Below are 16,119 nucleotides of genomic sequence, written 5' to 3'. Positions count from 1 at the left end.
TTTGCAGTGATTTGTGCCATCAGTCAAGTCTCACAGCTCCAACCCTCTGATGCTGCAATGGAAAGAGAAGCAGGCTCAAAACCCAGACCAAAAATATTTAGCACCAGCAAAAGGCAAGGGCAGTTGTTTAGTTACTATTTAAATACAGAGAGACAGCTTTCAGCCTGTGACAACAGCATCTCCAGCAACTACACAGAGAAGTCCTTGAATCCTAGCTGGATAACACCCAGCTCTTTTTTCTTCACTGGATTTTTGAAACTGTGTTTGGCAGGTTTCCCCCAGCCACTCAGACTATTCAAGCAGAGCTCTTGATGCTTATATTATTCTTTTTTTGTTTGCTGCCAACTTCCAACAGTGACCTCATCTCTTCCGTACTTCCAGTAGATCCTTGAATCCCCCCACCTCCTTTTCAACTCTTTCAATTTTTTTTATTTTTTTTTTGTCCCTATGGAATCAACTTTTCAAAAACGTTTTCCTACCTTTTTATTAACTCACATTTCTTCCTCTACTTTTTTTTTTTTCTTCTGCATCGCTGTAAACTAGCCTTAAGCCTTCATCTGCCACATCTTAAACTCTCATTTACTAAGTATCCCCACTTCTCTCGAGGTGACCTTCCATCCGTCTGCTTCTTGCTATTTTTCAGCCAAGGACCAGAGCACTGAACATCCATTGCCTCTGGGAATCCAGCCCACCATCATCTACCTCCCTACAAAACTGCAGAATCAGTTGTCTAAGCTTGGCTTTGGATGCCTGGGTAAGCAGAGTGGAGGAGCAGGAAGCAGACCCCGCACTGTTGTGTTTGGTTCCAGTTGCTGCTTCTATTCAGCCTCACGTAGGCTGTTTTACTTTCCTGAATTGATAATGGTTCCAGGTATGAGAAAAGTGAAATATTGCAGGGTGAAGATTGAGATGTCAAAGTACAGTGCTTGTGAATTGACTTCTGAGGCACATTTTCCATCAGTCATGACAAAGTGGCACATGCCATCATTAGAAAATTTTGTTTTCTATGTGTTGCATGTATAGGGACACTTAGGGACAGATTGCAAATGACTTCCTTTATGCTAGTAAAACTGTTGTTTTATTTTCTCTTTCATAAGCAGTACTTTACCATATCCAGCAAGGTGGTTGATCATATTTTGGGAACTTTCCTGTGGAAAAAATAGAAGAATACATAAAAGAATTAGATGAGATGTACTTTTTACATATTTATGTATATATACACACTACATATATATACATATAAGCATATGTATATGTAAATATATATATGAGATTATCTTATAAATAATTGTTCTAAACCATTTTAAAATAGAAATAATAGAAATAGGTCTACGGAAGAAGGTATGAAATCATTTACTACCTTATTTGCAAGAATAAGAAGGCAACAATGAAGATAGAGAATATCATGCAGGGAGAGAAGGAACAGTAGACTGGGCAAAGACTGGAAATGAAACTGCAGGGAGTAGCCTATTTTGTGAGGAAAATGCTTATGTAATCTGCTTCATTTGTAAGGGAGTGTCAAGTCTCTGCTATTGCAGACACTTACTAATAACCTATCTGTCAGTCTTCTGACTCAAGCAGTTCTGCTAAAGACAGTATCTTTATCTCAGAAATAATGTTAAAAGGTAAGCTAAGTTTTAATATTTTAATGATCATTTCTATTCTACCATGAGAAAAATGAATTCAAGACTCCAATCAAGTGGACAAAATTCTACATCTAGAAAGCAAAGAAACAATGTTTTGATGAAAATTTGTGTAAATACCAAGAATAATTTCAAAAGAACCGACATTTGGAAGAAATCATTGGAGAGCTTATTTCAGACACCTTTCCTGCCCTGATATATGCCTGTGCAATAATCCAGCTGGCTCTGGTGTGTGTTCCCCGAGCTCTGACATGCTCTATCTTTAGCACACAACCTCTTTCTATTAACCATTCTTGGAAATCTTGTGATCAAAATCAAAATCTAAATTAAATGTGAGAATTCACATTACATCAAAAAAAAAAAAAAGTAAGCCATGGGTCTAAAGTTTTCAGTTTCTCAAAATAAACTCTGCTTGTTGGTTCAAATTTACCTTCATAGAGGTGTAACAGAACACCCCTAAGGGACTTCTAACAAGATTTTCTTGTCATAGTCCTTCCTTCAGACTTATCTGTGAAAGGAATGAAGTCTGGAGATTTCTTTTTGACTCAGTTTGTACGAACTGTAAAATTACTGATGTCTGCATAAAAATTGCTTGCAAAACTGCTCTCCATAAAATATCTTCATGCAGCACTAAGCAAGCCAATCATGTACAGTTCAGAGCACGGTAGTGATTGATGCTCAGGAAAAAACTCACTGAGCCACAGACATAAGGACCCTTGCCGTAGCAGGAATGCACATACATCGCATTATTGCCTGCCACTTTCGAAAAGCCAAAGCTGGAAGGAAATGTGCAGTTTTGGCAGGCCAGTCTCTGGAGCAGGTTTCTAACAGCTCACAAAGGGAAAGGGCAGAGAACTACCAGCGCTGCAAATACTTTTCTTGAGATTGATCAGGTGGAGTTGTTTCAGCTTGCTCAGCCTGTTAGCAGTTCTGGGAATTCCTGGATATTTCCTTCGGGCTTACAGTTTATCCTCAGTCAGCTTGGCAGAAGTTTTGATTGTGCAGCTGTATGGCCAGGTAGATACAAGCCTGGAGCACCATACTGCTGATCTGCAGGGACTCCTTTCCAGGTGAGAATGTCTTCCAGTCTCTAGACGGAGCAGTCACATACAGCATCTTCCTCTTCAGGCAACATTCATACATCTGTGCTGAGTTTATTGCATGTAGTGCATGCAATAACCTTGGCTGTTTTCAGCTTTGGACCAGGCAGTGAGGATGCAAGCTCAAAATAAAGTCTGTTGCTTTTAACATTGGGCAGCCTGGCAACAACTTGGTATCACCTTGGGGATTAGCAGAACACTGTATTTTGCTGTTTCTCAATATCTTTGGCTTCTGCAGCCACAGTCATGTTTGTCTTCAGTACCAAACCCATGTGAAACTCTGGATCCTCTGATACAAGATAGGGTTTTACATTAAACTTTTACAATCCTTTCTTATGTCATTATGAAATGGGATGGTGTCATTGCAATGTATAGGTCGATACCATACGGCAACAATATGTTCTGCAGAGTCACCCTACTTTGTAAGCAGCATCTCAGGAGAGGATAACAAGATTCAAGCAGTGAGGGTGTTGCATGATTTTCATTCTTCAGTTACCGGTTTAAAGGACAGCACAAAGTACCCCCAGACTCTGGAAGTGTCCTGATACAGGTGTGAGTCAATCTGCCTCTCTCCTGAGTTTGTTTTTTGGCCTGAACCTGGTGGAATGTTTGAATCTTGTACTCCAACTTGTCTGGTCATGAGCAGCTTTGGCAGTAAATGGAGCTGGCGGGCAGAAACCCAACAGTTCTAAGTGTTATTTTGAATCTAGTTTTCTTTGCAGAGCCAGTACACATGCCAAAAGCATGTAGCCCTATTTGTGATCAGCTTCCCATTTAGAGCTCAGTAATGCTCTGTCCAACCAGGAAAGCTAAGAAGGGGAATTCATCATTGCAATAATTCATATTATGAACATTCATATTATGAGGATGGTCTAAAATATGCTGTTACATTCACCTCATGAAGTCCAGGGTCCATGCGACAGTTCAACACACTCACAGAGGATCCTGTAATGTATTTACAAGACAGTTATAAGAGATGGAAGTGGGGTGCAGTGACCTGATAATGATGGAAAGTGTCTTTCATACTTCATAAATAACATCCCGACTTTAATAGATGATACACCATATCCTGTCCTCAGTAGGAAAAAAAGTACTGTAGATGCTAAGAGTTCTTCAAGACCACATGCTGGGAAATGTTTGCATTTCCCATCAGTGCCACTTTTCTCTTCACAAGACATTCAATTCCCCAAGAGTTTGCTCAGGTTTCTGGCAGAGATTACACAGTTCGATTGTTTTGTTTTGTTTTGTTTTGTTTTATTTTATTCTATTTTATTCTATTTTATTTTATTTCATTCTTTTTGTTTGTTTGTTTGTTTTGTTTATTTATTGGTTCTAGCCTCCAGGAAACTTGAGAAGGCTGGAGGGAATATGATCCCCACCAAAATAAAAAGTGCTTTTAGAGAGTCACAGTCTCCTTCATAGTGGGTGAGAAGTTTAATGAAACCACACCAGATGACTACGGAACTGTGAAAGAAAGAAAGAATGGTTCCCTTTAAATTGCCTGTATTTCCAGAGAACAAAAAACACCTGCAGATTATCAACCAGAATATTTGTGAAATCCAACTGCTTTTGGAAAAAAATACTGAAATTGAAACTAAGATTTCATTCACAGGAAAAGACAGGACCTGGGATTTTAAAAGACTATAAGGGGTGTTTTTTTCCTGCAATAAAATCATAGAAGTTATTATCTGCCAAGTTTTCTGTATTTCCTAAGTCATTCAACTTCACTCAGTAGTGCCTGCAAATGGAAAAGATAATGTGAATTTGACAAAAACACATCTTCCAGAGGCCTGATAATGAAAAACAACTAGTGTTGACTTTGAAACAAGATGCAGAGAATTTCTATTTTGTTTTATTAATTTCACTCACTCAGGTAGCATAACCTCAATGTCATATTAGTTTTTTCAAGTTTCAGCTTTCAGACAAAGATTCTTTTATGCCTTAGTATAAGAGGTGATTTCAAATGTAATATATTTTGCTGTGTATCTGCATTGAAGGTGAGATGATTATACTGCGTTAAACTTGCTTCTCAAGCTTTCTATGTACAACTCAATATATGCATGCCCCTCACTGAGAGACATCTTTTCATCACCTCAGAAAATTTGTGCAGCTCTTTAATGAACTTTCTCTTGAACACGTACAAGACACATAATAGATCTATAAAGTGCATCCAGCACCCTTAATGATATAAAAAGATTGCACTCCCTCAACTTCTCTTAATACTCTCAAGAATCTTGTTGGCCCTGTATGTCAGTCACACCATTAGACTGGATTTTACAATGTATTGTTTGGTCAAAATACTTTTAGAATCACCATTTTCCAGAATCCTATTTTATATGCATACTGTAGCACATTCTATGTTACCAGTTCCAGCTCTTGCTGCATTACTAGCCCTTAATCTGTCATTATTTATTTTCTTTATTTTAAATATGGCACATCACATCCACAATTCTAGGAAGGTGCTGCAGTATATTGTTTATTTAGACTTAATTTAGACTTTATTTATTTAGCAAAATATTGTATATATTTAGACCGTCATTCTGCAAATCTTTGTGTTATCTGCACATCTTATCAGCAAGATAAAAGGAAGGAAAATTTGTCCTTCAGCTGAGTAAAACATCTGGTCCTTTCAGTTTGTTAACATAATCTAATGGATATCTCATGAAATCAGTTGAGATTGAACAGATAAAAGCAACTTGCAGAGAAATTTAAATTCATTTTGCACAACTCTGCCTGTCAAGCAGGGAAAATAAACTACCAAACAAGCTCACATTTTGCATAGCATTTTGTTATCTGCTGTCTGGAAAATTCAGCCCAGGATTCATGCACTGAAACATTTACCTTTGCATTTTCAACTATGTGGTCAACCAGTCAAATTTAACTGTGTTGGTCTGTGGTGGGTTGACTCCAGTCAGCAATTAGGCACCATAGGGGCTGCTATGAAGAAAATTAACTCCATCCCAACCTGACCCAGTATAACATGCATTGGTCATATAGGACTGCTGTGCATTTCATGGAAAGAGTTAGGTATCTATGAAAAGAAATCCAATTATTAAACCTCCTACTCTCACCAAAGGAAGTGGCAGCATGATTTAAAAAAGGAAGAGAGAAAAAAAAAGTCAGACTATTACAGATAACACCTCTGAGATTATTTCATCTACTACACGCGTTAGTTCCCCAGTGATTACAGAGATACAAAGCAGCAGGTACTTAGGGCCAAGACATCATCTGGACAGTAGAACTACAAAGAGCAAAATGACTTAAAGATCAAGAAAATGATACATGGCTTTGTGTCCTGAATGCAGAAGATTGAATGCTGACCAGTGTTTCGGGGTACGGTTGGATAATAACACTTGATGTCCTACAAATTATCTAGATTCTAATTCAAGAGAAAAGCACTAATTACTAAAGACAGGGACAACCATAAATTTATAATCCCTCAGCTACTCAAATTTGGTCAATTCAAATGGATAAAAGCCTTGAGTGCATCCTACTCTCATCATTATCATCACCATTGAGTAGATCGTATCTCATGTCATCAATGTTTTGACATGAAGATACAGACATACACATTGTAGGCCTGTGTAGGAGCACTCTTGCTCATTTTACAAGGCATTAATGCAATTTACAGAAAAAAAAAATCCTCTAGAATAGGCAATGACCTTAAAATGAGAGCTTTTACACTCTGTGTTCCAACATCGGGCCTCTGTTGAGTATAAAGAGGAATCCAAAGTGACTTGTTTTGATGTAGATACCCATCTTTTAGACATCTACATTTATTCAGGACAGTGCCATCCGAGATATCAGCCAAGCCACAGTAGCCATAAAATAGGAAATGATTCAGCCTGCCTTAACCAAGAATTAGAGAGCTAAACCCTGTGTTTGCCATAGGCTGGAGCCACAAGGGCATAGTCCAAATACAGATTGCTCTCTTAATGGCCATATAACAGCTGATGAATTAGCCTTACTGCAGTTCAGCAAATGACAACTTTATGACTGAATTAAAATTATCTGCCTTTAATTATCACAACTGAAGTTCAAGATCCAAGCCAACTTCAATTTCTGGTTTGTAGGTACATGATGATCTGAGATGGGGACATGCAGAAATAGCCAATACACAGTGACATTTATTTCAGTGCTCTGAAGATTGAATTACTTTAAAAGTCCAGATGCTCTTAGGGATTGAGTCTGGAGTTTAATTGCAATCTTTTATACAAGCTGGCTTATTGGAGCCATATCACAACACAGAATCTCCAATAAGAATGTTAAACATGTGCAAATGAACCACCTCTTCCAGACGCCAGAAACTATACACTGCTTTGAAGTAAATCCCTAGATAATCCTGGAAAGAGTAGGTCTTTCAGTGAACAGACAATTTGCTTGGTCCCTATAGCTGGTACACTTAACTTCCACCACAAGCCTGCTTCATTCCTTACTTATCCGGGCAAATCTGTGACCTTCCTTTTACTCTCCTGATCCCAGAAAGCTAAGCTAATCCTGAGAATGGTCACTGTTTCCTCACTTATATCATATTAAAAGAATACTGTATGACTCAGGAAAAAGAATAAAACATTTAATTTTAAAGTAGATTTTGCACTAAATGAACAAAAGACTTAACTTTAAAATCCTGCTAAGGAAAAAAAGAATATTCATGAGCTTTTCCTTGAATTTTTCCACATTTACAAAGTAGGTTTCCCTTGAAGTCTTTCCACAGAAGGTTGAAATGTTGGGCTACCAAGGCACAGCTTGAAGCCCAGCACTTGCAGCTTGCCTACACCTTCTTCTCCTAGGGATGCTGAGCAGACACAAGTCAAGAGCCACCCATTAATACCTTTGATTATGCTTATAAACACAGCTAGGTAGCAGCAAATGGCACATACTCTTGCAAACATTTGTTAGTAAAAGTGATACCAAAAATTAAAAATGTCTCTTGGAGACTGAGTTGTCCAAATATTCAAATAAACCTCGTCTGGGAGGAATGTAGAAGGAGGGAAAAAAAAATAGATTCAGTACTTGAGAGGAAGACTTGAATAGCTGGGCCTCAGAAAGGTGGTGAAGACAAAGGCTTCCACAGCGCAAGAAGGGCTTGAGTTTGAAGAGTAGGAAGTGAGTATAAGAAATCCCGTAGCATGAAGAGTTACAAATGTATACAGCAATGAATAAACAGAGCAATGATCCTCTTCTGTTTTGCCTTTGCCTTTTCACAAACTTGAATGACTTGAAGATTTAGCTCAGTTTTCAACTGAGTCACTGAAGTGGCTACTTGGACTCTGCTTGCCTTACAATTCATCTTGACTACATTAGCTAGACCTAATTTAAGAGAGAGAGAAGCACTTTACTCTGCAAGAAGCTGTGCTCTTGTTCTTGGCAGTGCTGGCCCTCGTATTCACATCTTAAAGCAGGTCAGAAAAGATCACAGACTGACACATCTCTAGCTCACTGACTGCTCTTTTTTTCCTCTCTCTCTCTCTCTCTTTTTTTTTTTTTCAGCAGAGAAAGGTTTTGTTTTGTTTTGTTTTGTTTTGTTTTGTTTTTTGTTTTGTTTTGTTTCTTCTGCCTGCTTGGGGAAGGAGGGCAAAGAAAAAGCTGACCAAAAGTTAAAGCATATTAATGAGGGCATTGTCCAAATGCCTCTGGAACAATGACAGGCATGGGGCATCAACCACCTCTCCAGGAAGCCTGTTCTGGTGTTTGACCACCCGCATGGTAAAGAAATTTTTCTAATGTCTGGTCTGAACCTTCCCTGGCACAGCTTTATGGCATTCCCATGTGTCTTGTCCTCAGTTACCAGAGAGAAGAGACCAGCACCTCCCTCTGCTTCCCCTCCTCAGGAAGCTGCAAAAAGCAAGGAGGTCACCTCTTGGCCTCCTCTTCTCCACAATCCAAGAGTCCTCAGCCTCCCCTCACAGGACATGCCTTCCAGCCCTTTTACCAGCTTTGTTGCCCTCCTCTGGATGCTTTCAAGGACCTTAACATCCTTTTTATACTGCAGAGCCCAGAACTGCATATGATATTTAAGGTGAGGCCACACCAATGCTATATATATCAGGAGAATCACCTCTTGTGACCTTTGACTGGCCATGCTGTGCTTAATACACCCCAAAATGCCATGTGCCCTCTTGGCTGCCAGGGCATACTGCTGGCTCACGTTGAGCCTGCTGCAAGCCAGCACCCCCAAACCCCTTTCTGCTGAGCTGCTCTCCAGCCACCCATCTCCCAGTGTGTACCTGTGTCCAGCACTGCTCCATCCCCAGTGCAGAACCAGGCATGTTCCTTTGTTGAACTGTTGAACTTTGTTGTTGCTGATGGCCCAGTGCTTCAATCTGCCTAAATCCCTCCACCAGGCCTCTCATCCCTCCAGGGAGTCAACAGCATCTTGCACTTCAGTATTGTCAGCAAACTTGCTGAGGATGCACTCCACTTCTGCATCCAGATCACTGATAAAAATGTTGAACAGGACTGGCCCTAGAACTGGGCCTTGGGGAACACCGCTGGTGACCTTACACCAGCCAGATGTACCTCCATTTACTGCAACCTTTTGAGCACTACTATTGGGCCAGTTCATCACCAAGCATAGCATGAACCTTTTTACCTAACAGTTAGACAATTTGTCCAGAAGGATGCCAAGAGGGACAGTATCAAAGGCCCTACTGAAATCCAGAAAGATTACATCCACCAAGGCTGCCCAAGCACAGACTACCCTCTTGCCTATAAGCAGATTGAGAATTTGGCTATCCAGCCAACAATCTGACAACACAGAGATTTAACTCATTGTGACTTTGGATAGTAATAATCCAAATAACACAAGTAATAAGCAGATTTTTTTCTAGAACTGGAATCAATTTCTCTCTATGCGCAACATAGCTTTCCCTTTTCGGAGATGTTACTTTAACCAGTACAATCAAACTTGAAGAAAAAGGTCAGGCAGGAGGCAGATCACCTTGCCTCTGAAATTTGGAAGAGAGAAATCTGAGCTTGAAGTACTGTAGTTGCACTTGACAGTCTCAGAGGGGAAAGTTGCCACTTCAGCATGAAGACTAAATTATGTAGCTGGTATCAGTTCTTGGTTGCTCTCCTTTCTTGTAAAGCAGACCTTCACCTTCTGGAATTATTCTGTGCTGTGCTTGCAGATCTGAGCTTCATTTATCTCCAAGATATGAAGTCAAATGATCTTTGCAGAATTAAATGGTTCCTTTAGTATGCAAAGTTAATAATGTTGCATTTGCCTTCATACTAGCAATATGAGTACAGATAGAAACTAATCAGAATGGTGTTAATTATAAACTTTTAAAATAATGCTCTACTAATCTAAAATACTGATATATAGAGCACACTGATGTTTGTCATGTACACCAGAAGATGAGGCATCTTCCAAAATTCCGTGTAAGTAGACATGAATTTAATGGCCTCTACTTCTGTCTTCTTCATGTTGATTGTCAATGTGGAAATTTCAATCTAGACTCCACACTAGCTCATTTGTATGAAAGATACAGGTCTCCTTTGGATAAGACTTGTCTTTCAGCTTTTATACTCATCTCAGTAACTTTTACACAGAAGAGACACAACTTCCAAAGAACACTGAAAAGCAGTTTCATCAAGTGCCAATGAGGATATTGCATTAAGCCTATTCTGCTTTGATCCCAGAACATGCTACATTATTGGCTTACTCAGGTTCTGTACCAGCAGACACTCAGGAAACACATATGTAATCGGCACTACCAGCTCAAAAAGAAGTCCCCAGTATTTGCTGCCTCATGGCACTGAAGATGCTGTGCAACTGGATTAGATGGCATTAGGCACATAGTGTTTTTGTGGCACCATCAGACTTCATCAGAATGTTGAGTTCTTTTATTGCTAATGGGAAAAATGCTTAACACCATTTCCTGTGAGTAGTTATCCACTAGGCAAGACAAGAAGGATCTCAGGTTTAACTTCTACTTCAGAAAATGTCTATTTCTCTAGGGAATGGGAAAATAAAAGTAATCTCTCTGCCTTTCTAAAGACAAAAACAGTTCAGCCTAAGTGGAAACTGCTGTAATCAAGTAACAAAATTACATAATCTAATGGACTGATAGGTAGAAGTTAATGGTCTCAGGCTACCTCTATAATATATTGAATAAATTCAACTTTACTCCAGATAGTTTCCTTGGCTGTAAATTCAGCAAATTAATTACATTAGATGTTTATAAGTTTTCATAAGCAAAATAACTGGAAGATTAATTACAAGGATGCTTGCAAGACACTTCTAAGACCTTTGCTGATTTTTTTTATAAAAATGTAATAGTATATCGCAGGTATAATAAACCAGTTCACAACAACTTCTGATATTACATGGAGCAATTCCTCAACTTTTCTCATGTAAATAACTTTATATTGTATTTCTAAGAAGGTATAGAAAGATACAATGAAACGCATCAGGAAATATCATCATTTAGGTTAGTGAACCTGATTCATCTCCCTTGCAAATCAATGCAGAATTGTATGTGTATGAACTGAGTTACTAAGTACTTTCCCTTAATGACTTATGAACTCCAGAAGGATCTTGATCTTCTTAACAATCACATGAACCCTTGGGTTAGAGCTCTGTGGTAGTCTAGTGCTTTTGTAGTTTCTTAATTAAAAAGAGGCAGTGAGCATTAAAAAGCTTTCCTGTATTATGTATCATATTAATCGCACATGTTTAATTCATCAATATTTGATCACATTCTATTACCATTTCAGGAACCGGGTATGGATTTCAAATACTGCTCACTACAGTGATACTCCGTTCCATGAGCTTCTTATTATTGCAGCATCTGCATCTGCCACCATAGGTGCTCACACCACATCATTCACTGCTGCAGTGTGAAGAATTTGCAAAGAAATGCAAGCAACTCACTCAGGGCGTGGTGGTCCATGGAGACATGAAGTGTCTCACTGCTTGACAATGTCACTTACCCCATAGATAGAGTACCTCACAGACATCTTCCCTGATGTGGTCAAATTTTTATATTTTCTCATTACAATGTTTGAAAAGATCCTAATGACCTCCAAACAACTCTTAAAATCTAAAACTGAATTATGTGCATCAAGGTGATCATCTGAGCCCTTCCCTCTACTCATCCTACAAAAAGAGAACCAAGAGAACAGTAAGTGGGGATTTAAACCAGGACTAATTCCTGCTCCTTCTTTTTGTCTTGGCATTAACTACCACAATAGTTAATGAAGGTGGGTTCAATGGTCTCCAACTATGCCTATGTTTTCTCATTTCACAAACCCATCTTCCTTTACAGAAGAATATGAATGGACTGTTATTTTTCCCTTGATGATCATCTTAGGTATCACCCTGAAAGCAAAGTTATTTGGAACTAATTTTAAAGACTTCGTGTATTGTATCCCAATTCATCTGCTTTACTTCAGTAAAGTACTCCTTTGTACTGCTTTGTATGTATCAGTCTATGACAGAGATCTCCATAAATGAGATCAAGGCATAGGCATTAGAATATAAATTTATGCTGTTGTACTATATAATAGTCTGTTAGCTGGAACAGTAGACGCTAGATAAATAAATAAATAAATAAATAAATATGGGAGGTAGAAATCTCAGTGCCAAGGTAAATGGCAAACTCTCTTTATTCAATGTGTGAAGGAGTATGGTCCTAAAGAGAAGGGTATCCACTACCTACCGTGCTAAGAGAAGAAATGCCCATGCCAGCCAAGAGGGAGAGAAGGAGCATCGTTCTGAAGCCCTCTCTGTGGTGGGAAGCTCTGTGAAGCTTTACCAGCCACAAACATGCTCTTGCTTCATGCAGACCTACACTACCGACTCACTAGTAGAAAAAAATAAACAAAAAAGCTGAAAGAAACTTCCCTGTCTCTCACTATCTGAGTATCAGAAGACCTAGCTTCAGTAGCCTTTTCAGCCTGAGGCACTTCGAACTTATGTACCCCACTTCCTACCAGCATACCCAAAGTGTTAGCTGATCTGGGTAAGAGGTGCTGTACTCCTGCCATAGAAGACGGGCTCTGTACAGCCCGGGGTGCAAACTGAATAAATACTAGACTGATTCCAGGGAAAAGAGAGGTATTTTTGTTTTCTTTCCTAGCTTAACCAGTGGTCTGCTAGGCAACCAGGTCCTAGTTTTCCAACGATAAAACAACACATAAAGCACCAGTCATATCTGTCAAAATTTTTCGTATTTGGGCCTCAAAGTTATTAACAAATACTTTGATGCCATATTTTCTGAGTATCTCTATGCCTTGATATTAAAAATCAAATGCATTTCAGGCTCCCTGCTTCAGAATATTTAAGGCCAAATAGTACAAGTTATCCTTTCACCTGTTTGAAAAGCCTTACCTGACTTAACATTATTTCTCAGAACAGGGAAAATATATATGGAAAACTGAGAAATAAAAAAAAAAAAAAAAAAAAAAAAAAAGAAAGGTAATACTTCTGCAATAGGCTTGCAGAAGGCTGAGGTAAGGAGAAGTCAGGTTTCAGGTTTATGTCCTTAAGGACAGGAAACTGAAGAGGGCTGGAAGGAGGCATAGGTTTTTCTGTGTATACAGCAAACACAACTCAGTCATCTCAGAGAGTGCAGCAACACCTCAGCGTGCATTTAGTTACAAGAAAATGTTTATAGGCTAAACGCATCATAGTCTCTAATTGGAAACTGTGAATCATAGAATCATAGAATGGTTTGGGTTGGAAGGGACCTAAAGATCATCTAATTCCAAGCCCCCTGCCACAGGCAGGGACACCTCCCCCTAGACCAGGTTGTCTAGTTGTATGAACAGGTTGTATGAACAACAGTACAACACAAACCCTATGAAGCATTTTCTTCTACCAAGCCCATTTCTGTACAACAAGACTGTGCTAGATGTTTGTGAAACAAACAGAATTGTTGACTTAGACTCTGACCCCAAGGAGTTGTTCTTAACAGTCAAAAGTGACATCTGCCCTTCTCATCTTCTGCTCTTGATGCTGATGATCGTATTCATGCCACGTTTATAAGCAGGGGAAGAACTGGAGGGGTTACAACTGTGGGGGCCTTCTTCACAGGAGTTTTATAAACACCAAGGAGACGACAGTCATGCCTCAATGCTGGCAAGTGGTTTGAAGCAGCAATAAGCCAGGCACTAACTTGTAAATTAGAGAAGGGATTTTCAAATATTTTGATATAATTTCAGAAAGCTAGTATTGGCTTACTAGCAGTTCACATTTAAAAAAAAATAATAGCACAGAAGGTACTATTAGAACAGGGATATGTACAACCAAAACCATATCAAATCATAAAAGCAATTAAGTTATGTTCAGCTTGGATACTTTGGCAACAAGACTAAAAGGCTACAAGAGAATGAGGAGATCGTACCTGCAGGGGCTGAGGAAGAAACCGTCTGTTAAAAAAAGAGCATGCATTTAGCCTCATGCCATGCTTCCTTGAGTTCTTGTTTGCCACAGTCCTGTCAGGTACACTGTTAGCAGTTCCACCAGGCACCAGGAGGTGCAGGTCCCCTGTTAAGGCAGTGTGAGCTGCTGTACCGTCATCATGGAGCAAACGCTCCACCAAGCATTGGCAACAACCCTTGCTAAGATGAATTGCAGAACCTGGTGTAGCTTAAAGGAATATCAGAGCTCTGGAAAGAATGAAGGAGGCCAAGGTAGTGAATTCTTGCTATAGGGAAAACCAGGCAACAACACTTCTGCAATCAGCATTGCGTGCTTTGGGTCTTCAGTGAGCAGGTCACAGGGACACTACTCTAACTTCTAAAGACTGAAAGCTGGCACCTACTATCACTAGATAATAGTAACAGGCAACCCCTGCACCGTGCTTCCACGAAGCAATGCCACACCAGCATTACAATACCTGTAACAGAGATACAAATAGACGATGAAGGACAAGGCTTCCAGGTCTGTTTTTTTTCTTGACAACTTCCTAAGAGTTCAGAAGCAATAGTTTTAGTAGTTCCAACCTGAAGCAGCACTTTGGTCTACAGCGGCTTGAGGAGTTTGGGAAGGTGCTGTGGTAAGTAGGACCCCCCCCTTTAATTCACAGGGAAGGTAAATCAATGAAACAGCTGCCAGAAGATGGCCATTTCTTCCTGAAAGATCATATTGTCTCCACTAGAAACACCCAACTTTCCATGTCCCCCAGCTGTGATGAGATCCTCTGTGGGGAAAAGACAGACAGAATTTTAAAGTGATTTTCGGTTTGCAGGATCCATTCCATGGATCAGCTAGGTGTCATTTTGGTCACTAGCAGCTTTAGAGATGCTGTTTATGCCCAAACTAAGGCTTGGCTCCAGTTAAGGAGGCCTAGGGACAAGAAGTACAGGGATGCACCTTGTCTATACCTGCTGAAGATGTGGTGGCACAACTCCAGCCTCCCTGTGCGTGCTGCCCTGCACCTCCATCACCTCTGTGATCTGTGAGGAGCTGGTTCACTACCTGAGATTAAGCAATTCATTTTATAGACATTCCCCAATACAGTGAGTTTTTCCGTACCAAAAATTAGCACTGTCAAGACCACAACCTACCTTATTGAGTAGGAGATCAAACTAGATGGTTGTGACAGTGAAATTCAGTGGCGATGCTGCAGTAAGAATTCACCGACCCAGGGCAGGCAGCGGTCGGTGGCTTCTGCAAACCATCTTCTTCTCCTTCCCTCCAGCTCCCAGCACCCGGGGGCAGCAGTCAGCTGCAGAGAGATGCAGGGAGCAGGGAATAGCTGCCAGCTTTCACAGGCACCCTCCACCCCAACGTGCGTAGAGGGCTGTCTTCAGTAAGGCTTGGTCTCTGAAGTCATGGCATCTGACTCTTTTCCTTTATGTGGAGTGCTAGGTATTTGGATGCACTCCAAATGCGTCTGTAGTAGCAACAAATTTGTTCTGGCAAATACAACAAGGGATTTCAGAAAGGTTTCAGAGCAAACTGTCAGGCTAAAACATTGCTAGCAAGAAAGTGTGATATGCAGAGTGAAGAGATGCAGAAACAAGGACAGGAAAATATGTACAATGGTTACTCAAACTGCAGGTCCAGCAAAGGTTAAATGTTTTGTAGGTCTTTTCAGTCTTGTTAAAGTATCATTTCTTACACCTCGTTCTTTCTTCAACTTTCTTAGAAGAAGCAAAATTCTGGGAGGCTTCTTGCTTTGGAAGAAGTCAGTCATTACTAGAGAAGGCCAGACACTGAGGGGAATAGTTCAAATTTACAAGACATGAAAAGTTACCAAAATGCATTAGTCCTTCATCTGTATTTGAAGAGTTTTCCTCAGCTTGCTCAGAAATACCAAGCAAGGGAAAAAAAAAAAAAAGGAAGAAAAAAAAAAATCAGTGGAAGAATTCTAAATGCACCTCTTCCACTTTATCATAACATTGAAAGACATCCACAGTAACTA

This window comes from Cygnus olor, chromosome 2, assembly GCF_009769625.2.
Source record: "Cygnus olor isolate bCygOlo1 chromosome 2, bCygOlo1.pri.v2, whole genome shotgun sequence".
NCBI classification, from domain to species: Eukaryota; Metazoa; Chordata; class Aves; order Anseriformes; family Anatidae; genus Cygnus; species Cygnus olor.
This window is presented reverse-complemented; position numbering follows the sequence as displayed.